Source organism: Atractosteus spatula, chromosome 3 (genome assembly GCF_055471065.1).
Source record: "Atractosteus spatula isolate fAtrSpa1 chromosome 3, fAtrSpa1.hap1, whole genome shotgun sequence".
NCBI lineage: Eukaryota > Metazoa > Chordata > Actinopteri > Semionotiformes > Lepisosteidae > Atractosteus > Atractosteus spatula.
Window position 1 is genome coordinate 54439542 of NC_142708.1, and position 8046 is coordinate 54447587.

Here is an 8046-nt window from a genome sequence, read left to right on the forward strand (position 1 = left end):
TGCTGGAGATGTAAGTGAATGAGAGACAAAAGGAGCAGCTGTGCAGAGGTTACTTTGGCAGCATTCTACGGGAAGCCTGATGGATGACTTGTGGTGCAGACTTTAGATCATAGGTGGCAGGCAGACTTGTGAACAGTGGGGAAAATCATAGAAAAGCTATTTCTGTCGCTCAGAAACAAAAATGGTCGCCAAGCTCCCTCTCTTTATTTTGCTTCCTTTCTCCACTTATTCGAGGTAGCAAAACTGTTTTAGTCCATTTGTACTGTAAATACTCAGATTACTGCAGCTATGACAGCAAGTAGGAATAATAGCTGTGATTTTAAATGTTTAAAAGTTCACTTAAATTCAAGTTTTGCAAATGTTTAGCTTAACTATGCAGCAATGAAAGTAGAGATGTCCGAAGACTGAAATGACAAACTCTACATGTTGCGAGTTTTTCAGAAGAAGAAATGTTGACTTTGAAGGATTGAGCTCACTTTGTAGCAATCACCATAACAAAAGAGTTGAAAATGTATTTTTTGAACTGATGAGCAATGGTGCTCATAGATATTGACACTGCTTGTTCCAGCCCACAACCCTTTTGATTAAAGGTTTAGTTACAAAGCCGTAAAAGCAAGGCAATTAGTCTCTGACTCAGAGCATGTCTGAGCCAAAACCTATACTGCATGTGCATTACTGTATCAAGCTCAAAAAGCAATGATAACAAAATCTTATTATATTAATCTTGTCTCTTGAAGATTTAAAAAAATACTTTTATAATTCTGTGATAAAAAGCATAACAGTGATCGTCCATGCAACACAGAGATTATTACAACCTAATAATTGATTATTTAATATATTTTTTAATCTATCAGTGATCGTGCTTAAGATTGGGTATATGTATCTTTTACATGTCTGTCAATGCCTGTAAAAAATAGGATGATATTAAGTATATTTGACATGTGTTTCATAATATAGAACCCCAAATTTAACAGCTTGTCTATTTGAGTCCTAGTACCCTGTAATAATCAGGGTAAAGATATATTACTGTACTTTGTTCCAGGAAGAGTATGTGGATGTTATTTTTAATGTTTTTAATGTGAGTCACCCTTTTTATTAAGATATGATTTTTATCTCTTTGTGGCAGTATGGGCCTCTTGTTTATAGCACTTTTGTTTAACATAAATCAATTTTCAATTGACTTATCCTGATAAATAATGGTTTAGTGACACAGTTATACAGATGTAGGGGATGTACAGTAGTTGTTTCAGATACTTGTTCCTGAGATCTGTTGTGAAGAGGTGAAGAGGGCTACATTATTGAACAGAACAGTAGGACATACAGTATGTGCTGGAGTTGATTGGTGGTTTGGAAAAATGTACCCACATGAACCTGTCATTTGTGGGATGCCGCTGTAATTTGCTAAGGCTAATTTTAAGTTATATCATTGGCTGCCTTCAAACTGTCAATACAGCAAGTGATGCTCAGAGTACAAATAAATAGTATTGGGTGTGACGTGCTAACAAGAACAGTGCAAACACTGTGTTCACCAGAGTAGAAGATGAGGAATATGCTCAACAATTGTCTGTTAGAGTAGGAATAAAATCTTTATAGGTGACAAAAGAAAAAAGTGGTGAGCCAGCCACCCTTCATAAGTAGGAGCATACTAAAAATTGTTCCCATTGATAATGTATTGATGGAAGCAGCTGATGTGGAAATCCAATGATCCCTAAAGGGTGGCCAGCAAAGTCTGACTGACAAAGAACAATTACTGAAAAGGGGGCTCAGAATTAAGTCAGTATTGGATTCTTTTTGTTACATTGACTATAGTACAGACTGTGCAGTGTCTCCGTTTGTCAGTCCAAATGCTGCACTGTAAAACAAAACACCTCCTTTCACGCCTTCTTTCCTTTTTTTCAGCCACTTGTGAATAATATGAATTACAATTAAAGCAATAGCATTTTATTAGCAAGTATAATTGATTTTGCACCTTTCAAATGGACCATGGCTTTGTTGAGCTGGTTGACATTTTATTATGTCAACCAATCAGGAAATGAAGTTTAAACTTTGTCCTCAAAGAAATGACATGCCGGGTAGTCTTGAATATAAAATCCCTAAACATCTGTGGTTCCTTTTCATTGTCAGTCATTTTATATATACAGTAGGCTTACATTGCTATATAACTATATTTCACTTTTCTTTTGTTCAAGAGATGCAAGGTGAAAGCCATTTTACACAAAGCTTTCTAGATAATTGACAAAAACTTGTTAAATCCTATTTAGTAAAGAAGTAATCACCATTAAGCCTCCATGTGTCATGCAAGTGGTTAATTTAAATATAACCTTTTGAAAAGACAATAGAAAGACACCAAAAGACTAATTATCTTTCCCCTTTAGTGGTCTAGGGTGGGTGCAAATTGTGCCTCAACTCTGTGTTGGTTCAATCCAAAATAACAATCTTTCCAATTGATAGCAGTTCACTGTGGAGTCAAGAGTGACTGTTTTTCTGCTAAAAAATCAGTTTGTCTCTTTCTAAACAAAAGGAATTTTACTGCGATATGTGGGATGTTCTTAACTGGGCCAGTGGTAACCTTGTAATCCATCATGTTTGTACAGATAGCCTTTGCTTTAGAAAGATCTCCAGAGGCTGAAACCTCCAATCAGCCATATGTTGTGTTTACAGATTAACTGCAAATGTTAAATGAGATATAATAAAGAATATAATATTTGTGGAGATACATTTTCTTGAAGAGACATAGTCCTATAGTTCAAACAGAACATTGTGGAAAAGGAACCAGAATGACTGAAGGCAGACATGGCTAGTCACTGTTTTCTTCCTCAAATTTGTCAGAGCTCCTACTAGAGGGAGTGCCTGTATTATACAGTATAGGCTTTTCAAACAACCAAGAAACAATAAGAAAAACAGGTAGAGTCTGAAACATAAGAACATTACATAATACGGGTCACAGATAAGAAGAGGCCATTTGGCTCAACTTACCTCTTTGGCAATTATTAGTTTCTTGATCTGAGGATCTCATTCATCAGTTTCTTGAAGGCCAGTGTATTAGCTTCAGCAATGTTCCCACAACCTTTTGTTTAAAGAAGAGCCTTCTGTTCTCCATTTTAAATGCATTTCCATATAATTTTAATTTGTGTCCTCTGGTTCATGTATTTACTGTTTATTCTGAGGGAGTTCACTGCACTGTTTTTGTCAACAGCTTTGAGGAAATTGTATACTTTTATCAAGTCCCCTCATAATTTTCTCTGTTCAAAAAAGATGAAATATTTTCAGCCTGAAAGCGTAGGACACTCATTTATGTCCTGAGATGTGTCTGGATGCTCTTCTGTGGTCTGATTTCACAGGAGCAATATCTTTTCTCTAAAGTGTAAAAAAAAACAAGTAGTACACTAAACCAAGGTTTATAATTTAAGATTAGCAGATTATGAAAAAATGAGACAGTGTTAAAGAGAAGTACAATGGGATGCATTTGAAATAATCAGTGTTGAATTGATTTATAAGATCTAAAGTATGCCAGAACACTTAAGATTTATCCCATAAGTAAATCAAAGGCAGGAGAGCAGTATTCCATATTATTTAATAAACCAATGAAGAAAATTGAGGAGAAAGAAAGTACTATATAAAATAATTAAAAAACAGAATCCAGTAAAAGAAAAGGAATGAATTAATGGAATAGCCTTTGGCTTGTCATATCCCTAACTGGGAATAAATGGCTTAGTGACAGTGAACAAATAAATGAGCAAATAATGCCTCAGAGAGAACAATGGGAAATCACCCAGATGTTACCAATGAATAAATCAACAAAATACCTCACTGTAAGCAAAGAGAAAGTTAGTATTAACATAGAAGAGACATGTATTAAAAGTGTAAAAAATACTTAAAACACTTAAAGAGCCAGATGGTATTCTAGGAATTATTTTCAGAGATGTGCTTTTTATATGCTATTAACTTAACTATGTTACACTGTAGAGTAGAAATTAGCAAATGGGTGGCCCTATGTGGGCAAGGTACTGTATCACAAACCAAGCAACAGGGAAATCCAAGGTCATGGTCAAAGACTAGCAAAAGGGTCAAGAAGCCAAAATACTAGGAGAAACTTCACAAAAGGAGTCCAAGACAAATTCCAAAAATCACAGCCAAAAGGGTAGCCAAGTCCAAAAGCCAGGAAGAACTCTAGAGACAATATCACAACAGCATATCTACAACTCACAAAACCTGAACCAATACTGAGCACTGAATAAACAGGAAGCAGGGTTTAAATAGGCTGGAGGGGAGGCGTGGTGATGACTTAACGCAATGTGGTTAACCTACGCTTCCCCAGAGTAGATGAAGTACTTGCTCTTGGTTTGGGTGTCCTCTGGTGGTGGGATGTTGGAACTATAACACTCTACAGTACATGCAATCACTTAAATTGGGTAATAATACCTGTTGACTGGAAAATGACAGATATAGCGTAAATCTTGTAAATCTGTAAAAAGAACATAGAATCAAATCTATTTATTACAGTCCAAATTCTAATGGTCTTGCTTCTATTAGTATCAGTTAATTAATTTCTAAATAAAACTTAATCATATATTCATATGGAATAATGGCATATTTCTCTTTTAACATAGAAGATAACATGGATTTAAAAAAAAATAGTTAAACAAGATCTAACTTGTCAGTTTTGTTCATTCAAGCAACATCAGTAATGGATACAAATACCTTGATAAGGTACATTTAGATTTTCAGAAGGCTTATGATAAAGTTTCTCATTAAAGATTATTCTTAAATTGAAAGCATTGACAGTAATGTATGGCTTTGGATTGAGAATGATTAATGGATAGGAAACAGTGTACAGATAAAGGATGTGTGCTTAAATTGGGGTAATGCAATAAGTGGTGTACCACAATGATCTGTATTAGGACCACAGATCTTTAACCAGAATATGTCTGCCTGTGTACAAATACTATGCACAACTTTCTTAACCATATTACAAAAAAAGAAATTGTTGCCCTAGATTCAGAGAAGAGCAGCAAAATGCGTTCCTGGGCTTAAAGGAATATTCTGCATTGACAAGCTAAAAGAACTGTATCACTTTGGTCTTGAACAGAGAAGGCAATGAGGGATTTCTTCAGAATTGACAGAGAAACATAAACCAGAAAACCCCAATGCAAGATATGTGGAAGTGAATTTAATACTCAAAACAGAGGCGTGTTTTTTAAACAAAGGGTTGTGGGAGAATGGAGGAGGTTAGCAACCAGTGAGTTATACAGGTTGAAAGGCTTCATCTCATTTGTACCCTCTCTTAAATTCTAATATTTTCATATTTGGAACTGGCTTTATGTAAGAACATGCTAATGTTTCATAGCAAATTGCACCAGGGCATCTAGTAAGTTTTATTTTTCTCAGAACCAGACTTCTTATGTACATAAATCTCACACTCATCAAATGTGATTGGTGATAAGTCACAAGTTTTATTTATGAAAATATTGTGAGAGAAAGAAATGATATTTTCTGTATTTAAATATACAGTATGTAAACATAATTTTTACTTGAATTTTAAGAGGAATAATATTTCAATAAGAGATAACTAAGTACAGGTAGTACTTATATACAGTAGGTCCAGTATTGTGAAACAAAGCAGGACACGCTCAGGTGTGTTATGAAGTGCCTTGTTGAGATATCTTTTTAAGAGGCTTAAGACCTGTTGGGATAATGCTTGAACTGTCATGTAGTTTTCAGATTTATTACTTACCCTGTAGCAGAAGATTAAATAAATGTCCTCAGCATGCAGCACAGAACTGAACATCAGGCAAGGAGATCACCCTCATACACAGCCTTTTTACTGGGAAGATTAGGACAAAGAATTTAATGAGAGTGCAAATAAATATCTTTCGTTGATTAGATGTATCCTGTGGGGAAAAAAAGTCTCTGCTGCTCTTGACACAATTCAACAGAAAAGAAGAATGAATAAAAAAATGACATCTTAATTGAATTAATATATTTTTAATGTCTCCACTCTAGTGTCAATGTTTTTCTGCCCAGCTTTCGGATTTGAATGGAGAGCACCAGCAATTTTTCCCATATCATAAAAATTCCTCCTGCTGAATGGATGAAGTGATCAGATTCACCACACAGATTTTTGTATGTTGTGTGTTCAAAATATAGTTGCTTGGATTACATGGCTGAGAGATATGTAAATTTAAAACTTCCCAAGATTCTATAGACTAAATCTCACACCCTACGGGGTCATCAGTTTTCCGAGTGAAAAATGTGGTACAGGCAGATTCTAATCACTGGTGTGAAAAACTGTTACTTTGCAGACAAATAACCTTGAAGTCAAGGATTGTGATAGGATAAAAGCATTTTTAAAAATGTAAGGAACAATTAACGATCAGAACAGTTACTTTTTTATCTGAAACACAGATGTACATGTACAAGTAGAATTTTTCCATTGTTATCTTTACAGTAGGTTTTACCAGTATAAAGTTGCTTGGAAATGGTGACATTGTATAACAAATGTAAAAATGTTTCCAAAAAATAACATTTAATAATACAAGTCCTGTTTTGATTAAACCTTTACATTTATTTTTTCTGTTGTTGATGACAACTTGTTTTGTTTTCTAACACTTTAAGACATCCTATTCGAACTTCAGTTAACAAATATAATTTATATGATGACCATTTTTATCCTAGAAATCATAGCTTTTAAATGGTAAGACAGAGTAGTTAAAAATACATAATGCATAAATACTTTAAATAAAATACTCTTATAACTTATGATCAATGATGCAATCTTGATCTAAAGACATAATTTACATCAAGAATGGTTTGATCCACAAAACATGTATTTTGTTTCACATTTAATTTCATTAAGCAGACAAGCCACTGTAATGAAAACTGCAACTTCAGTCAACATGAAGTCTATAGCTAAACAATGTTCTGAGCTATAAATTGCCTTTATTCTTAATGATCATGGCAAGAAGCTTCTTGAAAAACAATTACACGGATGCTTCCACATCCCAGCCCATTCATTACCCTCACAGCAATTTGTAAAATAAAATGACAAGTCCTTTTAATATCTAGCACATTGTAATTCAGTTGTAAACCCATGTATTGCTAATGTCTAGTGTTTCTGCACTATCACCATGGATCAGAGGGAATATAATTTGCCGGGACACTAAATAAATAGCTGGTAAATACTTTACTTGCTTTTCCACTGAACTTAGTCTCCCATTAACTGTGATATACATGTTTATAGCAAATAGAATATATAGACCATATTTGGAAATGTGGGTATGGATTAAATTGATGATAAGTGAACAATTATTGTCACTATTTTGTAAAACGTTTTTATTAATGTATAAAATTGAAATAAATTTGATTGTATAAACTAAGTGTAAGTCTAATTAAAGTGTCTTCCTTCAGGCTAGTTTTATGAGAAGTCAATCTTAGATTGTACTTGGGAGAACCTGTGATCTATCAAACACATTCAATTATGGACAAGAGAGCCTAGACATATTGCTTTTCATTATGCCTTGGGTTTGGATAGCATTTTCTTTTCATATCTTGAAGAAGTTGCGTCCTTCAAATGATTAAACTTCATTCTAGATTCAGGGCTTTATACCCAGAGAGGACGTTTGTGGAAACAGAAGTACAGTAGCAGGCCAAGACATTTTCAAAAGATAAATTGGCTGTTTTAGACCAGAGTGTTGCAAAAAAAAAGGCAAGCAAAAAATGTGTAGGTGTAGGAATTTTTAAAATATTTATTCAGCAAATACAAACAACGATATAGTGTGAGTCCTTTTTTATCAAACTTACATTGAGTGCTGCTGTGAAGTGTGCAGAAGTTATTTTTCTGTTCTGGGAATTACAAGTACAAAAAAACATGGTAAGCTCTGAAGCCTTAGTATGTGCAGCTGTAATAAATCATATTATTCTTCAAGGCATGGATTTATTATTTTGTGGATAAAAATAACAGATTTATTCATTTTACATTATGAGTCATTTTTTGTTTCAGTAGTGTTCTCACCTTTGATTAAGATACTGTACAATTCCTGACCCATT